Raw genomic sequence first — 21,366 nt, 5'->3', positions numbered from 1 at the left:
TGAATCATTTTGGTAGTTCTTTCCATTAACATCCACAGCAAGTCATAGTCTGTGGTTTGTTACTTCATGATAGAATCCATAATTTTACCCACAGAGTTTGCATCATCCCATTTCATGAGGTAAATGACTTGCTTATTGGTTAATAGTTAAAAAGTATCCTAATTTTTTATTGTTGATTCCAAATGTTCGGAATCACAAATTGACTCACTAGGCTTCAGTTTATCTTATTTTTCTGTAAAACAGCCAGTCCTTTTTAAACAAAGCCTTTCCACTTGCAGTGAATTGTTCAGACCTTGCTTTTAAAATTCATTAATAGCTACCAAAGAAGACACTAATTAAACACAACAATGAAAAAAGTCTTGAAAACTGAATTTTTGCACTTTGGAATATAGATAACAGAGCTTATACTCATTTAAAATTATGCAAGGTTGGGATGAGACTGATGGTTCAAAAACAGTTTCATTGTCAACTGGGACAAGGTATTAAAACAAATAAGGTCAAGGCACTAGTTATAAGGTCAAATATACTAAGGGCAGAATAAAGTTCCTAATGCAGAGACTTGTGCATTGTGAAACTCATTCCCAGAATGAGTGATAGCTTCCCAAGATTAAGTTAAAAATCACACAACACCAGGTATAGTCCAACAGGTTTATTTGAAAGTACCAGCTTTCAGAGCACTGTTCCTTCATCAGATACCTAATGTAGGAGCAGCGGTTCGAAAGCTAGTGCTTCCAAATAAACCTGTTGGACAATAAACTGGTGTTGTGTGATTTTTAACTTTGTCCACCCCAGTCCAACACCAGCACCTCCACATTATGAATCCCAAGATTAGATTGTATGTGTCAACAAAGGAAAGGGAGATGAAGGGCGATCATTACAGGATGCATCAATATGATTCAAACTGTTTGCTTGCATAGGTGATAAACACTGGCATGGATTAGTTGAAATGAATAGACTGATTCCATGTTGTAACTTCTATGTTATTTTATATAAGTTTGTGCATTGTGATATCACAATGTTAATTATCTATTAATGCTTCACTTTGTGATAAAAGTTCATAACATCTATAATATTTGGGATTTTGGTTTCAAAATGGAGGCAGATGGATGTGGCTCAGCTCTGTGAAGGTGCTTTTTAAATAGGTCAGAAAGTCATGTGGACACTGACTGAAATACATCATTTCATTGAAGGCATGTGACACTAGTTAACTGCCAAGTAGACCCTTGTGCTGTAAATAAACGGAATGAGAAATTGCTGAGTTTATGTCACAAAGTAAAAAGCCATTAGTTTTAGTTTTGACTTCATAATGAAAGGTGCAAAGTCTCCATCTAGAAAAATTAAGCTTTTAATTTAGATGGACTGGGAGTTCAGTTCAGAAAGGAAAAAAGCTTTTCGTTCTAGGGAACCAATACCTCACCAGAGTTATCTCCAGCCTGTGAATCACCTATGAGGAGAAAGTGAGGACTGCAGATGCTGGAGATCAGAGCTGAAAATGTGTATTGGGGAGACAGGCCGCCTACTTGCGGAACGTTTCAGAGAACACCTCTGGGACACCCAGACCAACCAACCCAACCATCCCGTAGCCCAACACTTCAACTCCCCCTCCCACTCTACCAAGGACATGCAGGTCCTTGGACTCCTCCATCGCCAGACCATGGCAACACGACGGTTGGAGGAAGAGCGCCTCATCTTCTGCCTGGGAACCCTCCAACCACAAGGGATGAACTCAGATTTCTCCAGTTTCCTCATTTCCCCTCCCCCCACCTTGTCTCAGTCAAATCCCTCGAACTCAGCACCGCCTTCCTAACCTGCAATCTTCTTCTTGACCTCTCTGCCCCCACCCCACTCCGGCCTATCACCCTCACCTTGACCTCCCTCCACCTATTGCAATTCCGACGCCCCTCCCCCAAGTCCCTCCTCCCTACCTTTTATCTTAGCCTGCTGGACACACTTTCCTCATTCCTGAAGAAGGGCTTATGCCCGAAACGTCGATTCTCCTGTTCCTTGGATGCTGCCTGACCTGCTGCGCTTTTCCAGCAACACATTTTCAGCTGTGAATCACCTACGCCAGCAGTGCAGAGAATGTTGAGCAGTGTTCCAGTTATCTGAAACAAAAATAGCTCTAGGCTTACAGAACTGTAAAAGTTTCATGCTAGCAGAATGAGAAAATAATTATAACATTGTTACTGCAATACAAGGAAAGGAAACTTTGAACATAAACTTTAGAATTGAATAACTGCAAAAAGATAGTGCTGGGAAACAAGTTGTATGTTTGTTTTGCTCTTTGTGTTAAGATCTTTCTAACAGTCTTCTATAGAGAGTTTTTTTTCCCACCTTTTGTGTATTCAACTATGTTCAGTTGTTAAAGAACAACCGCAGCTTCCTAGGACTATTTTCCAGTGACGGACCACCGTGGTCACTAACTACAAAATTAGACAAATGATCTCTCCAGCCAGGTTTCTGCCTAGGATTGGACTTTTTTTTTATTATTCACACATGAGACATGGGTGTCATTGGCTGGCCAGCATTTATTACCCATCCCTAGCTGCCTTTGAACTGAGTGGCTTGTTAGGCCATTTCAAAGGGCAGTTAAGAGTGAACCACATTGCTGTGTGTCTGGAGTCACATGTAGGCCAGACCAGGTTAGTATGGAAGCATCCTCCCCTAAAGGGACATTAGTGAACCAGATGGACTTTTCCTGACAATCATCTCATGGTCATCAGTAATTCCAGATTATTATCAAATTCAAATTCCACCATCTGCCACAGCAGGATTTGAACTCCCCATCGCAGAACATCGGCTGAGTTTCTAAATGAATAGTCTAGTGATAATATCACTAGGCCATCACCTCCCTGAGGCCACATTGCCATCAGCTGGGATCATAACTACATAAATTTGTGGATTTCCTGCAATTGTAATAAAACTGTAATCATTGTTGCAATGGCAGCACATGGAAAGTATGGCAGAAAGTCAGTATGGTTTTGAATCTGATGAAAGTGAAATCATTGCCACATGAAATATACTCGATTAACCTTACATAACACAGCAGTGGTTTTGCCACTACACAATTCACCATCCCACAGGTGCTGTGTGGCCTATTAACTTACCTCTGCCACTGATCCAACATGGAGATACTTGTCAAAAGCGAAATTCTTCTGCAGAGACAACAGAAACCAAATCAAAGGCAATAAGATTGCTAACTCAAAGCATGAAGAATGTAGAATTATATCTCAGACATCAAACTCCATACCAAACAACATTGATATATTCTGATTTCTGGCCAGGCTTTCCTGATATTGTGGCAATATTCCAAGCAGAGAAACAATGAACATTTAGATTTCTTTAGACATCCAATGCTAAGAACATAAGAACTAAGAGCAGGAGTAGGCCATCAGGCCCAATGAGCCTGCTCCACCGTTCAATAAGATCATGGCTGATCTTTTCAAGGCCTCATCTCCACCTACATGCCCGCTCACCATAACCCTTAATTCCTTTACTGGTCCTGAAGGAAGAGGGTTTCCTGCCTGTGCCATCCAGGTCTCTGTGCGCCCCCACCCCACCCCCGCCATACACACACACACACACAAAGCAGACACTGATTTCTCCTTGACTGCCATGTGTAAGTCAAACTTTAAGCACCATTCAGGGCAGCAGTGGACTCACAGTACATGTCCAGGTGCACAATAGGTTTTTAAAGGTTGTGTTAGTGCAAGCTATGCTGCTGGATTCTGCAATATTCACTGAGTGGTGAATTGTTCCAGGAGTGATATGTGGTAGGATGGGGCCTGAACTGGACACAAGGGAAACAGTCAGTAGTTACTGAGGCAAGTTTGGTATAATACAGTGCGAAAACCTGTTAGGCCTCATGGTGGGAATCCCTCCAAAATATCCAACCCAACTCAGACTTGGCCAAACTAATTCAACTCACAGAATAAATATTAGTTTTTAAAGTGACTGTGGAAATGTGATATTGATGTCTTTGAGGAGTACATTAAAGAATAATTACAAATAGCTGTAGGAAAAGAGTTGGTTTTGAAATATTCATGCAAATTCTAAATGGATAAGTCATTGGGTCCTGAAGGCATGAATTTAAACCCTTAGACAAGTTATCACATGTAAAGTTTTGACGAACTCCTGGAATCTTCTTCAGAACATATCAGCAATATGTCAAGGAAAGCCAGCAACAAATTTATTAAAGGCAAGCTGTGGGTTTGACAAATTTGCCAGACTTTCTGCTGAATAAATAATTATTTGAACAAGTGAAGGGAATATAGTATATGCAGTATTCATGAATTTTGAAAAGCTGTTCAATAAAGAATATGGCCACTTAAAGATAAACAATCACATTGAGGAAAGTATTATAGAGTCCCAACAGTGCAAAAAGAGTCCCTTTGAGTCTGCAGCAACCACCCCCCAAACCCCTACCATATCCCATCACTTTGCATTTAATATGGCTAACACATCCTTGACACTATGGACAATTTAGCATGGCCAATCCACATAACCTGCATATCTTTGGATCGTGGGAAGAAAGCAGAGCACTTGGAGGAAACCCACGCAGAAACAGCAAACTTCACACAGTCAGTCAGTCTCCCACTGCTGGGATTGAAGCCAGGTTCCTGGTGTTATGAGGCAGCAGTGCTGACCATTGAACCACCATGCTACCCATATCGCACATACTGCAATACTCTTAGTGCCTGCTGCAAAGGCTTTATGGCATCCAGCAAGAAATGGCAGACTAAAAGCATGGGAAAGCAAATCCATTATGGTGCCATAGCATGAAGTCTGTGATCAGGTAATGGAGCAGCAGAGAATACAGCAATTGTTTGATGGCTAGTCTGGAACTGGTGTATTAAGTGCCACAGACCATTACCATCATTTTTAGCACTGCACGATATTCTTCTCAGAAGCTGTAAGTATACTAATCCTGAGAGGGAACAGGAATCAAATACTGTACTATCCACAGTCCCTGCAGAAATTTGAAACAAATGGAGGAGAAGCTAGCATTTTATAGAATCTAGCAAACTAAGGAAAAATAGCCATAGTCTTACCATATCATAGGGCAGCTTTCTCATTTAAAGAGAGATGACTGGGTGGTTTACCCTGAGGGTCACCATACCTCATACAAGAGGAAAGGAGTGTTCTTCATATTAACCTCAGCTGGTAGTGGGAATTGAACCCACACTGTTGGTATAACACTGTATTGTTAGTCAGCTACCTAGCTCACTAAGCTAACCAACCCAACATTGCCCACTTAGCTCATGTACCTGGTAGATGTCTCCAGGCTAAACATTACAAAATGTTGGGTTACAGCAGGACACACTTCAGAATTGCCAATGTGTCACTGAAAATCCTTGCACACATTTACTTTTCAATAGCTTCACATATGGAACTATTAAAAGCTGTGTTAGTTGTATGATCTCTGGATGAGCCAGATAGTCAATTCATATGAGATTGCATCTTCTTTGTCTATGGCTGTGTTGATACAACGCACAATGGATTCACCCATCTGTCCATTGGGAACTCGGCATGTGGTAATCTCTCTGGTTTTATGCAGCATTAATCCAGCTATTTTGTACTTGCTGATTTTAACTGAAATTGGAAAAGCAATCTTGCATGCAAATCTAATTAAATAAGTGCTCCTCTATTATTATGATAATATGTTTATGCAGCGCTGAAATTCTAAATTATAGCAGTAAGGATACCGTTTTCTTTCAAAGTATTTATACTCCTGTTGAGTGGGATCTTTCATGTGATTTAATTTCAGTATGTTTGTTTATTTCCACAGCTCGAAGCACTTATTGTTTAACCCAACCTACCTAAACCTAAAACGTGATGATATGAGGAAAGCTGACAACACAAAGATAAACGGATAAATGCACTGTCCGAAGAGCTGCAGTATCATGGAGTTACTAGCTTCCAAGCTCTGGTGATTATGAGTTATCCAATCTTAGTTAAGAGAGATGGGGGTTAGAGAGGGACCAAGCTATTCCAAATTTCCTAGGTTTAATTGTGGGGCAGAATGAAGACAGCACCAGGCCAAAACGTACAGCAAAATATTGTCATTTCAGTTCCTTCACTTCTAGTGCTGTTCCTATATTTTTAAATTTTCTTATTAAACCAGAGGAAATAAGTAGCTAGTCACTGGCAATGGTATTAAAGGGTAACAATTTTCCAAAAAGAAGAAAGATGGATAGAAATTCAGGGGAAATGCACAATTGGCTGGTCTCTTGATTAGAATTCTTATGGTTTATGATATTGAAGAAGCAGAGAAAGATTGTAAATATACAACATGACAATCAGCATCTGTGAAAGAAAAACTTCCAATTTGCTGTTTGCCCAAAATGCCAGTATTGATTACCAATTCAGAGCGAAAAGTTCAGGTTGCGTATTTCTACCATTTTTGATGCTATTTCAGATTTATATTAGCAGTTAATTTCTTGCTACTTCTCTAAGGTTCTGTGATATAGTTTATAATTTTCTTAAACACAAAGAAACTCAGGTGGTATTGCAGCAGTTGTGGAGAGAGAAACAATGTTTTTGATCATAGAGTCATAGAGATGTACAGCATGGTAACAGACCCTTCGATCCAACCCGTCCAAGCCGACCAGATATCCCAACTCAATCTAGTCCCACCTGCCAGAACCTGGCCCATATCCCTCCAAACCCTTCCTATTCCTATACCCATCCAGATGCCTCGTAAATGTTACAATTGTACTAGCCTCCACCACTTCCTCTGGCAGCTCATCCCACACATGTACCACCATCTACGTGAAAAGGTTGCCCCTTAGGCCTCTTTTATATCTTTCCCCTCTCACGCTAAACCTATACCCACTAGTTCTGGACTTCCCCACTCCAGGAAAACACTTTGTCTATTTATCCTATCTATGCCCCTCATGATTTTATAAACCTCTACAAGGTCACCCCTCAGCCTCCAATGCTCCAGGGAAAACAACCTTAGCCTATTCAACGTCTTCCTATAGCTCAAATCCTCAAAACCTGGCAGCATCCTTGTAAATCCTTTCTGAACTGTTTCAAGTTTCATAACATCCTTCCGATAGGAAGGAGATCAGAATTGCATGCAATTTTCCAACAGTGGCCTAACCAATGTCCTGTACAGCCGCAACATGACCTCCCAACTCCTGTACTCAATACTCTGACCAATAAAGAACCAATAAAGGAAAGCATACCAAACACCACCTTCACTATCCTGTCTACCTGCGACTTTCACGGAGCTACAAATCTCTACTCCAAGATCTCCTTGTTCAGCAACACTCCCTGAGACCTTACCATTAAGTGTATAAGTCCTATTAAGATTTGAGCCACCTGCCACTTCTCAGCCCATTGGCCCATCTGATCAAGATTCTGAGGTAATCTGAGGTAACCTTCTTTGCTGTCCACTACACCTCCAAATTTGCTGTCATCAGCAAACTTACTAATTATGCCTCTTATGCTCACATCCAAATCATTTGTATAAATGATGAAAAATAGTGGACCCAGCACTGATCCTTGGGCACTCCACTGGTCACAGATGAGGAACAGATGAGGAAGGATACCATTTCGACTGGGACAACAGATCCATCCTGGGACAAGCCAAACAAAGACACACACGAGAATTCCTAGAAGCATGGCATTCCAACCGGAACTCTATCAACAAACATATTGAGTTAGACCCCATCTACCACCCCCTTAGAAAAAGAACCGGAAGTGATTTCACTACAGGAAATGACATCACCACAGGAAATGACATTGCCAACCCAAAGAAACCCAAACATACAAATAGAAAGCAGGAATTATCAGCAGTGCTTCGCCTGAGACCCACTGAAGATGTTGCCTAGTAGGGTGATGAAATGTCTGGAAATTAACCTTTCAGCTCAGCGAGCAAACCTACATCCAGAACCTCAGTCACATGTCCTGCCTTATTTCCCAAGAGTTGGTCAAGTTTTGCACCTTCTCTAGTAGGTACATCTGCATACTGAATGGAAAATTTTCTTGTACACACAACAAATTCCTCTCCATCTAAACCCTTAACACTATGGCAGTCCCAGTCTATGTTTCGAAAGTTAAAATCCCCTACCATAACCACCCTATTATTCTTACAGATAACTGAGATCTCCTTATAAATTTGTTTCTCAATTTCCCTCTGACTATTAGGGGGTCTATAATAAAATCCCTATAAGGTGATCATCCCTTTCTTATTTCTCAGTTCCACCCAAATAGCTTCCCTGGAATATTCTCCCGCAGTACAGCTGTAATGCTATCCCTTATCAAAAACTTCACTCCCCTTCTCTCTTGCCTCCCTTTCTGCCCTTCCTGTAGCATTTGTATCCTGGAACATTGAGCTGCCAGTCCTGCCCATCCCTGAGCCATGTTTCTGTAATTGCTATGATATCCCAGTCGCATGCTCTTAACCATGAACTGAGTTCATCTGACTTCCCTGTTAGGCCTCTTGCATTGAAATAAATGCAGTATAATTTATCAGTCCTATCTTATTCTCTGCTTTGTCCCTGCCTGCCCTGACTGTTTGATTCACCTTTGTTCTCAACTGCATCAGCCTCAGATTGATCTCTTTTCTCAGTATCTCCCTGGGTCCCACCCCAACCCCAACTTACTAGTTTAAATCCTCCCGAGCAGCTCTAGCAAATCTCCCTGCCAGTATATTAGTCCTCTTCCAATTTAGGTGCATTCTGTCCTCCTTGTACAGGTCACTTCTACCCCAAAAGAATTTCCAATGATTCAAAAATATGAATTCCTCTCCCATACACCAGCTCCTCAGCCATGCATTTATCTGCTTTATCCTTCTATTCCTACCCTCACTAGCTCGTAGCACTGGGAGTAATCCAGATATTACTACTCTTGAGGACCTCCTTTTAAATTCCTGCCTAACTGTCTGTAATCTCCCTTCAGAATCTCAACCTTTTCCCTTCCTATGTTGTTGGTTCCAATGTGAACAATGACCTCCAGCTGGTTCCTCTCCACCTTGAGAACATTCTGCATCCTCTCTGAGACATCCTTGATCCTGGCACCAGGGAAGCAACACACCATTCTGATTTTTCAGGCTGGCCACAGAAACGTCTGTCTGTACCTCAGAATAGAGAGTCCCTAACACAATCTATTTCTTGTGCCCGACGTACCCCTCATTGCATTAGAACCAGACTCAAAACGAGAAACTTGGCTATTCGTGCTACATTTCCCTGATAATCCATTACCCCCTACATTTTTTAAAAAAGCATACTTGTTTGAAATGGGAATAGCCACAGAAGACTCCTGAACTAACTGCCCACCTGTCTTACCATTCCTGGAGTTAACCCATCTATGTGACTGTATCTGTGACTTTTCCCCATTCCTATAAATGCCATCCATCACACCCCCTTGCTTTTGTAAATTCCTCATTGCCTCTAACTGTCTCTCCAAGTGATCCATTTGATCTGATAGGATACGCAACCAATGGCATTTATTGCAGATACAATCCTCAGTAACCTGTAAACTCTCCCTGAAGTCCCACATCTGATAAGAAGAGATTATCACTCTAGTAAAGGCCATTTTTGCTTCTTTCAATTTACAGACTCAGAAAATAGCACTGTCTTATTCCTACAAAACACTGCTCTGGGTTAAATTAATACTTATGGCTTATATTTTAAGTTTAATCAAGAGACATATCTCAATAAAACATATATACTCACGACCACAAACTTGCAGTAAGGCCACGCTTAAAATATCCACTTATCTGTTTCTGTGCTGTGACCTTTCCCAAACAGGTTCCTCCAAGATCAGTTGTGAATTTCACTGTTTGTTAGTTTTCCCAGATGCACTCCAATGTCCAGCGATACATGAATTCAAATAGCAAAGGCAATAACTGTGCAGGTTCACTGCTCTGTCAGTTAGCAATGTGGGTTTATTTCTCTCTCTCTCTCTCTATCCTCCCCCCACCTGCACTGACTCACCATTGCTTCCTTTGTCTGTTCCTCTCCCTTTTAAAAGTGCTGTTGTTTTGACTTATTTTTTCTCCAAAGTCCCAAAACAATGTAACAGCATATAAAACAGTAATTGATTCCTTCTTGCAGAGTGTTTTAGGGAACATCTCCAGGACACCTGCACCAATCAACCCCACTGCCCTGTGGATGAACATTTCAACTCCCCCTCCCACTCTGCTGAGGACATGCAGGTCCTGGGCCTCCTCCATCACCACTCCCTCACCACCCGACACCTGGAGGAAGAACGCCTCATCTTCCACCTTGGAACACTTCAACCCCAGGGCATCAATGTGGACTTCACCAGTTTCCTCATTTCCCCTCCCCCCACCTTACCCCAGTTCCAACCTTCCAACTCAGCACTGTCCCCATGACCTGTCCTACCTGCCAATCTTCCTTCCCATCTACCTGCACCACCCACCTCTCCAACCTATCACCCTTATCCCCACCTCCATCCACCTATTGCACTGTAGGCTACCTTCTCCCCAGCCCCAACCCCCCTCCCATTTATCTCTCCAACCCGGAAGCTCCCAATCTCATTACTGATGAAGGGCTCCTGCCCGAAATATCGATTTTCCTGCTCCTCGGATGCTGTCTGACCTGCTGTGCTTTTCCAGCACCACTCTAATCTTGACTCTGATCTCCAGCATCTGCAGTCCTCACTTTCACCTGCTCCTGGAATTCGAGGAAATCACCTCCAATACTGAAAATACTTAAAAAAAGGAGCAGCTGTTACAGCCAGAAAGTTTTCCCGTCCTCCATCTTGGATTACCCAGAAGTCTGGTATGACTCTTCTTCATATCTGTACATTTTCTTGTGTGTACTGCTGTTTAGGATGTTAACTCCCATCCGTCTTTTCACCTCCCCAATAATAGGTAGGACTTAGAAAACAATTAAACATGAGCCCAGATATGCCATGCATGATCCTCCTGCATCCAACAAGAAGACATGGCATATTGGTGCCAGGATATAAAGGACTGTTCCTGAGAGAAGCTAATCAGAGCTGTGCGTGTTCCCTAGGATTGCAGCAAGTGTTCAACTTAGGTGATTGTTCTGTGTTTTTACAGCCTGTAGCTAAAGGAATAATGTGTACTTAATTTTAAATTTGGCCAGATAGTCTCACAAGAGGCAATCATGTCGCTCAGATGCAATGTAACCAGCTATTGAATATTCCAGATAAAATGCATATTTTGTCAAAGCTTTTACTCTTGCACTCATCAGGACATTTTGCAAGAATACAAATATAAGGGAAAAGTCAACATTGATATTACATGAGAAAAAGAGTGCTATATGGCTGGAAAGTGGACTCTGATTGATGGGGGTGTAATGGAAAATGTATAACTTATTGCTGATTGACAGTTTACAGCCAGACGTTGTTAAATTTTTAAACCAAGCAGGTAATCTCACCAGTTGGATTGGTCAGGGCATTGCCATGAGAAATGAACCAGTAAATGACCGTCACCTATGTTACTGAGTTGAAACATGCACAGTGTGTTAAACAAAAATACAGGTCATTCTGCTATAACACAACTTTCATGTTTCTCTGCAGCCTCGCATTATGGAAAATCACGCTATGGAAAACCACTTTAGAAACTCGGGGTGTAGAAGATCACTAATATAAAATCACTCTACTTGTTCAGAGGAAAGTTCACGTTATCCAAACAATGTCCACAATTATAGCCAATCCATGCTGATGAAATGTACGTCATAGCAGAACAACCTGTAGAAATTCCTGGAGACACTCTGTAGAGGGAAAGCAGAGTTAATATTTCAAGTCCAGTGACCCTTCATCAGAACTCAAGTGCTCCGAGCTCAGAACACAGCATATTCTTCCTGATTGCAAATTTCAGAACAGGTAACCATTCTACATTGCAGCCTGACTGTCAATCCTGAATTGGTGATCAGCATAATTCCTCACAATTTCAGGATTATCCCACAAATGTTTTACAATTACAGAATCATATCTAATGTTGGATTCTGTGCTACAAGTTTTGCAAGAGTAGTCAGTGCCTTGCTTGTTCCAAATAACATAGAACGTACAACATTGAATATAGAAAAGTACAGCACAGAACAGGCCATTCGGCCCACAATGTTGTGCTGAGAATTATTCCTAATCTAAAATAAAATAATCTAAGCTACGCACCTCTCAATTCACTGCTATCCATGTGCATGTCCAGCAGTCACTTAAATGTCCTAATGACTCTGCTTCCACCACCACCACTGGCATCGCATTCCATACATTCACAATTCTCTGCATAAAGAACCTTCCTCTGATGTCTCCTCTATACCTTCCTCCTAATATCGTAAAACTATGACCCCTTGTGCCAGTCAATCCTGCCCTGGGGAAAAGTCTCTGGCTATTGATTCTAACCATGCCTCTCATTACCATGTATACCTCAATCAGGTCACCTCTCTTTCTCCTTCCACCAGAGAGAAAAGTCCGAGCTTAGTCAACCTCTCTTTATAAGACAAGCCCTCCAGTCCAGGTAGCATCCTGGTAAACTGAAGGGACATGCTGTTTGATACGGTCTCCCAGGATTTGGAATGTACAGCCTACATGCCTGGCATCACACTGGCACTGAAACTTATGTACTCCATTACTCATTTGTGTCTTCTTGGCTTGATGGCAGCATCCTGTTATGGTGAACAATACCCATGTTGCTCCTGCAATTTTTGCAGCGTGAAACTGCTATTCAAACCTGTTACTTAAACATTTAAGATATCTTATCCTTCCAGTGTAATCTGAAATAGACTGAGCAATGTTCAGGACCACCTTAGGGCCTTCCATGAGCTGCATCAATATACAGTGAGAAATGATCTGATCAGGGCTGCCATTATTCCACAAGATGGCCTTCGTGCTCCTTAATCTAGCATCAGGTTTGCATTGTGTACACATTGCATCTGTTTCAGTTGACAACATGGGTAACACCCACTCACTCAATCACTTCTCAGAGCCATGACCTGACCAATCAGATTCAAACTGCTGGTTTAAAATTTACAAAGCTGTCATTCAACATCATTGATGCATTTTCAATGGCAGCACCTCTATCGATCAGAGTCCACTTTCCATCCAATAAGTATTCTCCTCTATTGCAGCATAAATGTTGGCTTTCTTCTCAAATTTCCATTCTTGCAAAATGTCCTGGTAAGTGCAAAATTGCTGTCCCATCAAATAGCTTTATAACTGCTAAGTAATATGGAACAAACATATTTATTGTTAATAAAGATTCAGCTAATTTATTCTAAAGAGTTTGTGTGGGCATTCTTCCCCAAATAGTATCAGTACCGTAGACTGATACCAACAAGAAGGATTGGTGGCAGAATGGTTCCAGCAGAAACGGTCACTGACAATTTACTGTTGGTGCTGGCATGTAACGTTATAATACCTTTTATAATATCAGACACCTGAAGCACTTTATAGCAAATGAGGTGTGGTCTCTTATAACATTGAAAAATGGTAGCAGCCATTTTGGGTGCATCAAGCTCACAAAATGAGTAGTGAAGTAATTGAATATGTTTTAGTTGTTAGTTGAGGGATAAATATCAGACAAGTTGTTTGAGGACTCCCTTGGTCTTATTCAAATACTGCATTTGGATCTTTTACATTAGCCTGTGAGAGCAGATGGTCGTTTACCATCTCAAACCACAAAAGTCAATGTTTCAAGCAGTGTAGTACTCCTGAGTATATTGTAGTGGAGTGTTAGCCTGGCTGTCTATGAGTAAGCCTCTGGAATAAGACTGTGAACCTATACTGTCTGATTTAGAGGGAACATGTGCTATCCTAATTTGAGAACATATTATCATTCTTATTCAGCATGGTTCAAAATTTTGGAATTCCCAAACTCAGGATGAACCGAATCATTGAGTGATTTGTGCAGTATTTGCCAAGTCAATGATTGCAATTTTACCATTGGGAGGCGGTGGCATGCTGGTAATGTCACTGAGCCTGTAATCCAGAACCCCAGGCTAATGTATTAGGATTAGATTCCATACAATATGGAAACAGGCCCTTCAGCCCAACAAGTTCACACCCACCCACCCCTGACTAATGCACCTCACATAATAGGCAATTTAGCATGGCCAATTCACCTGACCTGCACGTCTTTGGATTGTGGGAGGAAACCCACACAGACACAGGGAGAATGTGCAAATTCCACATAGACAGTCACCTGTGGCAGGAGTCAAACCCAAGACCCTGGCGCTGTGAGGCAGCAGTGCTAACCACTGAGCCACCATGCCACCCTAAATAGGGGTAAGATTAACAGTGGGAGGTTATGGGAGGAGGCAGTGGTGCTGTGGAAATGTCACTTGTCCGGTAATCCGGTGATCCGGGTTACAGTTCTGGGGACGTGAGTGCAAATCCCTGCATAGCTGATGGTGAAAATTCAAATTCAGTAAAATTCTGGAATGTAAAGCTTGCCCAATAATGACTATGAAGCCATTGTTGATTGTTGGAAAAACACATTTGGTTCACCAGTGCCCTTCAATGAAGGAAATCGTCCATGCTTATCTGGAATGGCCTACATGTGACTCCAGATCATTACCATCGTGTTCTCCTCTTAACTCAGTTGACTCAGTTACACATGGGCAATAAATGCTTTGCCTAGACAGCAGCACCCACATCCCATGATCAAATGAAAAGGAATAACTTTCAATTGCTGATAACATAAGAAATAGGAGCACAATTAAGCAATTTAGCTCCTCAAGTCTGTCTCACCACTATTTCTTCATAATTGCTTATATGTTTTAGATAAGGCAGTGAAATTTGGTCTGACTGAGATCAGTTGTTACCGTGCAAAAGGAAGCCAGGATCAGACTGTTGACATGATGTGACTCATCTTATCTTTTCCTGTTCTTGTTATTGACTTAACGCAGACCTGACTTGTTTCAGCAAGCCCAGCCTTCAACTACACTGCAAATATATCCACCCTTTAGAGCTCAGCAGAATGATTATTGCTTGAGTACAGAATGTATTCATTAAATAGTGGGTTAACTTTGCAGCAGTCACTGTATGTGTCAGAAACTTGATCATTTCCTGAGTCAAATTATAAAACACTCCTTCAGGAGAAATACTTATCCTATGATTCTTAGATTAGTGGGTAAAGCTGTGACATATGTTTCACTTCAGATTACAGACTCACATCCTGGAGTGCTGCCAGCCTGCTGCAGAATTATATGTACTGGCAAGTACGTGTGACTAATGCAAAATGGCTCTTTTCTGGTTCACAGCCTGTGTTGTCAACTGACTTCAGTTGAAAAAAAGGATGGGATCTATTGGGATGCAGGCTGCTTCTGGAACATTGATTGGTGGGATGTGCACATGCCTGAGCTTAAACAGATGTTGATGTTAAATTTACTTAGTCAGCTATCTCAAATAGTGTCATGAAATTTTCATATATCTCAAATCCTTTTGAACTCTTTCACATTTGGGTGCTGAGGCCAGAGCTGCTACTGTAGTGCTGCTAGTCTTCAAAGAGTTCAGACTGGCAGCAAAGTAAAGACATTGGTCTCAGCTTGGATCTCCATTTACAGGATACATACATGGGTTAGAAAAAAGACAGGAGCTTATGTGAGTAATTCATTATTATTGTGAAGATATGAAACAACTGAAAGATAGTATTGAAAATGTGATGAAATGCTTGATGCTTTTTTTTTTCAAATGCTTTAGTTTTATTTCCCTCCAGCCTTGATGTTCGGATGTCCCATTCCAACAACAGCAGTTTGCATTTATACAATGCCTTGAACACAGAGAGATAATGTTAAATACTTTGCAGAGGTTTTAGGAAATACTGAATGCTAAGCAACAGGACATATTAGAATGCATGACCAAATATTTCGGCCAATAAGTCAGTTTTAAAGACAATCCTGGAAGAGAAGGAGATGATTTCTTTCAAAAGAGGGAGGAAGGATTAGAACAAGAAAATCCCACGTGATTCCATCTAATCTCAGTGGAAGGGAAGTTAGAAGAAAAAATTCAGAAGGGCAGAATATATCTGCACTTGGAGAGACGAGGATTAAGCAGGGACAGTCAGCATGGATTTGTAAAGGAAATTTGATTTTTGATTAAAGATTTTAAGGCGGTAACAGTAACCAGGGGTGTTGATTAGGGTAATGCATTTAATGCAGTCTGCATGGACTTGGGCAAGGGTTTTGATAAGGTCCCTCATTGCAAACTGGTCAAGGAAGTAAGAACCCATGTAATTCAAAGTAAACTGGCACATTGGATCCAAACTTAGCTGAGGATCTCATGGCAAAGGGTGATGGGAAAGGGAGGTTTCTGAGACTAGAACTCTGATTTCAGTTGGGTTCTGCAGAGCTTGGTGCTGGGGTTCTTGCTGTTTGTGATGTCCATTAATGATTTGGACTTAAAAATAGGAAATATGATCAAAACATTTGCAAATTACCCAAAAATTGTTTGGGTGCTAAATGGTGAGAGAGATGGCTGTAAACTGCTGGAGGACATTGATGGATGGGTCATTTGGTCAGGACAACAGCAAATGAAATTCAACCTTGAAATGTATAATGTTGGGGGAAGGGGTGGTTAACTAGGCAAAGGATTATACTGTGAACAGTAGGATCCTGAAAAGTACTGAAGATCAGAAGGACCTTGTTGTGTACATTCACAGGTTCCTGAAGGTAGCAGGGCAGGTAGATGAGGTGGTTAAGAAGGCTTATGAGTTACTTAGCTTTATTAGCTGAGTCATTGAATAGAAGGACAGGATGGTCAGAGTGGAAGTGAATAAAACACTGGTTAGTCCAATGAGTGTTCAGTTCTGCTCACCAAATTTATCAGAAGGACATGATTGCACTAGGGACAGCACAAAACACATTTACCAAGCTGCTGCCTGGGCTGGAGGGATCTGAGCTATGAGGAAGGGATGGACAGGCTCAGACTCTTTCCTTAGAACAGAAAAGGTTAAGGAGGAAAGGATATATAACATCTTGAAGGGCATAGAGGGCAGATAGGAAGACACTTTCTCCATTATTAGAGAGGTCAATAACTAGGAGACAATGACTTAAGGTTGAAGGCTAAAAGAGGAGTTGAGGAGAAAGGATGAAGAGAGAGGGTGACAATGGTCTTGAACTCACTGCTTGAAAGAATGGCCGAATCACAAATTCCCATAATATTTGCACAGTGTTTAGATATTCAGTTGCATTGTCAGAGCCTCCAGGGCTGTAGGCCAAGAGCCAAAAACAAGATTAGTGCGGTGAGATCTTTGTTAATGGTAGCAGAATGGCCTTTTTCCATGCTGTAAACATCCAAGATTCTATGTGCTGAAGAAGCTAGGAAGGAAATTCCAGAATGTGGGATCGAGGTAATCAAAGGTACCCAGTGTGTGGGATGGTGAGAGAAAGCCAGATTACTATTTACTGAATAGGTCTGAAGGATGGGTGACAACAATTTTTAAACACAAGGATGAGGACTTTTAATTAAAAATGTTTGGATTCAAGGAGACATTATATTTCTGAAAGTGCAGTGATGTTGAGTGGCGCAGTAAAGTTTAAATAATGCCAAAGCTTCTTAAAAGTTTGAGGTTTCATGTTTGGGCAGGTGAGGATTGAAGGTGACAATGGCCTCTCTGAGAATTTCAGCGACACCTTGCAGAGGCAGAGACATGCAATGTAACTGAGATGTAAGTGGAGACAGTTTTATCATTAGGTCAGTACTTATTGCCCACTTCTGATTGCTCTTGAGAAGCTGGTGGTTATTACAAGGTGTACTCTCATGACAGCTTATCGTGGTTTTAGAGCCATTAGGGAGATCTGGTGCCACCATCCTCTTTCCTGGTCAGGATTTCACTGTCAAGAGTGTGGTGCTGGGAAAGCACAGCAGGTCAGGCAGCATCCTAGGAGCAGGAGAATCAACGTTTCAATCATAAGCCCTTCATCAGGCCCTGCTCCTCGGATGCTGCCTGACCTGCTGTGCTTTTCCAGCACCACACTCTCGACTCTAATCTCCAGCAACTGCAGTCCTCACTTTCTCCCAGGATTTCACTGTGAAGGCTTTGGGATTCCAAGTTGTTCTACCACCTGAGTTTCTGTGACACTATCTTATGTTTGATGCACGTTTCAGCTTAACCCTTTCAGACCATGACACCCTTATTCACCAAGAGCCTTCTTGGGTCACTGCAGTCCTTAGAGGGCTGATAGGAAGGGAGTTCCCAGATTTTGACAGTAAAGGAACAAAGATAATGGGTGGGATCTGACAGGGGCTTAAATGAATTTAAACATGGGGCATAAACATGGGCTATGGTGAGATTTGTAGCAGAATTGAGTTAGAAGTTTGGAGAGGCCTACCTTGACATCACAAGGAAATATTTTATTTTGTGTTCATTCCTATGATGTGGGCATCATTGGTTAGCCAGTATCTTTGCTTGTCCCTAGTTGCCCTTGAGAAAGTGGTGGTGATGCGTTGAACCATTTCAATCCCAGTTCTTTTGCTGTAACTTTCATGTTTCTGAGCAGCATGGCGAGTTTCCCACTGAGCTGCGACAGGTCACCAATTAAAGGGGATTATCAGCTGTTAAACTCCCTGCCAAGAGTATGATTTACCTCATTAACATTCAGCTTCCTCTCTTACCAAACACTGAAAAGCCTAGACATTGAGAAATCTCGACGTGCAAGTAGGAGCAGGTGGCTGGTGACTTCAGATTGTAGCTGGCTGCTAAAAGTCTCCATGTTGTTCAGCACCAAACAGCAGTGCAGGGCACAATCCATGTGCACCAGTTGGCCATACTCCTCCTCCATGGACATGGGCATCTGATATTTGCGAACACTCACAATCACCCTGACACTGAGCACACCAGCAACCAACTGCTGCAAGGATCCTTTGGGAGCAGGGGCAGGCACACAGCTCATGGACGGGACCAGGCTGCATCTCAAAGGTGTTCACTTGCTCTCTTAGCATTAGCTCACTTAGTGTCTACCTGCGTGCTCGCAGATTCCATGCCTTGTCACGCTGTGAATGCCTTTAGAGCTTCAGCCACAGCCAAAGGCTTCCAGTGCTGCCATATTGAGGTGCTCTTTTGTACACACAGACAGGCTGCTTGTCAGTAAGGACCTGTCTGGGAATTGGAAGTGGCTTTCCGTATGCCACACTGACACATCAAATTAACCCTTACAGCATGTGCCAGCTGCCTAATTAGCAAGCACCTTGCACGTCCATTCAACCAAGTGGCAACATTGGAAAGCAGGTGGGAGAACGTCCTCAGTTCAGTGAAGTCAGTCAAGGTTCCTGATATCTTTAATCATTGGCACAGTGCAGGGACTTGGCCACAGTCATTCATCTGCTCGGTTAGGCCACAGTCAGGGGATGTGTGTGACTACATTCTGGAAAGTGGCCTACAGTCAGTCCTGAAGCAGCCTGGGAATCACATGTCATTAGGAAGGGAACTGTAGGCACAGTGTCCAGGGAGTCTGCTCGGGCATGTCTCAAGTTTCTTCGGTAATATCAGTCAGGCTTTGGGGCAAATACAGTCCTTGGTTCCTTGCTTTGATATGGCATGAATGCTACTTACTACCTATCAGCCCAAGTTGGTTGTTATCCAGGTCCTTTTGCATACTTGCATAGATGGTTTCAGGATCTGAGATGACATGAATGCTGCTGAACATTGTGCAATCATCAGCGAACATTCCCACTCCTGACATTATGATTGAGCCAAGGTCATTACTGAAACAGCTGAAGATGGTTCGGCCTAGTGACACTCCCCTAAGGAACTCCTACAGAGATATCCTGGAGCTTGAGAAGATTGGCCTCCAACAGCTGCCATCACCTCTCTTTATACAAGGTATGATTCCACCCTGAATCCCATTGACTCCAGGTTTGCTTGGGATCTTTGATGCCAGACTCAGTCAAGTGCTGTCTTGATATTAGAGGAAGTCACTCACCTCACTTCCAGAGTTTAGCTCCTTTGTGTCTGTTTGGACCAAGGCTCGAATGAATTCAGGAGCTGAAGATGGCCTGGCAGAACCCAAAGTGGGCATCAGTGAGTAAGTCATTGCTGAGTAAATGCCACTTGGCAGCACTGCCAATGACTCTTTCCATCATATTTGCTGATGTTCAGGAATTTAGAGCTAAGAGCAGCAAGGAGGGGACATGAAAGGTCCTTAGTCGGTAGGATTAGGGAAAACCCTAAGGCTTTCTATAGGTATGTTAGGAATAAAAGAATGACTAGGGTAGGAATAGGTCCAGTCAAGGATAGTAGTGGGAAGTTGCGTGTGGAGGCGGAAGAGATTGGGGAGACACTGAATGAATACTTTTCTTCAGTATTTACTCAGGAACAGGGCATTGTCGTCGATGTGAATACTGAGTCACAAATAAGTAGAATGGATGGCTTTGAGGTATGTAGAGAAGAGGTGTTGGAAATCCTGGAAAAGGTGAAAATCGATAAGTCCCCTGGGCCTGATGGCATTTATCCTAGGATTCTCTGGGAAGCAAGGGAGGAGATTGCAGAGCCATTGGCCTTGATTTTTATGTCCTCTTTGTCTACTGGAGTAGTGCCAGAAGACTGGAGGATAGCAAATGTGGTTCCCTTGTTCAAAAAGGGGAGTAGGGATAACCCTAGTAACTATCAGCCGGTGAGTCTCACTTCTGTTGTGGGCAAAGTCTTAGAGAGAATTGTAAGGGATAGGATTTATGCACATCTGGATAGGAATAATGTGATCAAGGATAGTCAGCATGGTTTTGTGAAGGGCAGGTCGTGCCTCACAAACCTTATTGAATTCTTTGAAAAGGTGACGAAGGAGGTTGATGAGGGGAAAGCGGTAGATGTGGTATATATGGATTTTAGTAAGGCGTTTGATAAGGTTCCCCATGGTAGGCTACTGCAGAAAATACGGAGATATGGCATTGAGGGTGAGTTGGAGGTTTGGATTAGGAATTGGCTGGATGGAAGAAGACAGAGGGTAGTAGTTGATGGCAAAGTTTCTTCATGGAGTGCCGTCACTAGCGGTGTTCCGCAAGGATCTGTTTTGGGACCATGCTGTTTGTCATTTTTATAAATGACCTGGAAGAGGGGTTAGAAGGTTGGGTGAGCAAGTTTGCGGATGATACGAAAGTCGGAGGAGTTGTTGACAGTGAGGAAGGATGTGGCAGGTTACAGCAGGATATAGAGAAGCTGCAGAGCTGGGCAGAAAGGTGGCAAATGGAATTCAATGTAGCTAAGTGTGAGGTGATTCACTTTGGGAAGAATAACAAAAAGATGGGGTACTGGGCTAATGGTCGGACACTTGGTAGTGTGGATGAGCAGAGGGATCTTGGTGTCCATGTACACAGATCTCTGAAAGTTGCCACCCAGGTAAATAGTGCGGTGAGGAAGGCATATGGCGTACTGGCTTTTATTGGTAGAGGAATTGAGTTCCGGAGTCCTGAGGTCATGATGCAGTTGTATAAGAC

General features: G+C 42.4%; 1 long non-coding RNA gene across 1 annotated transcript in view; it reads right to left on the bottom strand.

Moving 5' to 3' along the window:
- Positions 1 to 2,027: 2,027 nt before the first annotated feature.
- The window catches only part of LOC148149992 (uncharacterized), a 36,553-nt gene continuing 17,214 nt past the window's right edge, over positions 2,028 to 21,366 (bottom strand). The window contains exons 2-3 of the long non-coding RNA XR_015757127.1: positions 3,108 to 3,155; positions 2,028 to 2,105 (exon numbers count right to left, since the gene is read on the bottom strand). This is a non-coding gene — a long non-coding RNA (uncharacterized LOC148149992). The remainder of the gene's footprint in view (positions 2,106 to 3,107; positions 3,156 to 21,366) is intronic.

The sequence above is a fragment of the Chiloscyllium plagiosum genome, unplaced genomic scaffold (genome assembly GCF_037043375.1).
Source record: "Chiloscyllium plagiosum isolate Xiang-an unplaced genomic scaffold, Cpla_swu_hap1 HiC_scaffold_5, whole genome shotgun sequence".
Taxonomy (NCBI): Eukaryota; Metazoa; Chordata; class Chondrichthyes; order Orectolobiformes; family Hemiscylliidae; genus Chiloscyllium; species Chiloscyllium plagiosum.
The sequence above is the reverse complement of the archived record's forward strand: the minus strand, read 5'-3'. Positions and strand labels throughout refer to the sequence as shown.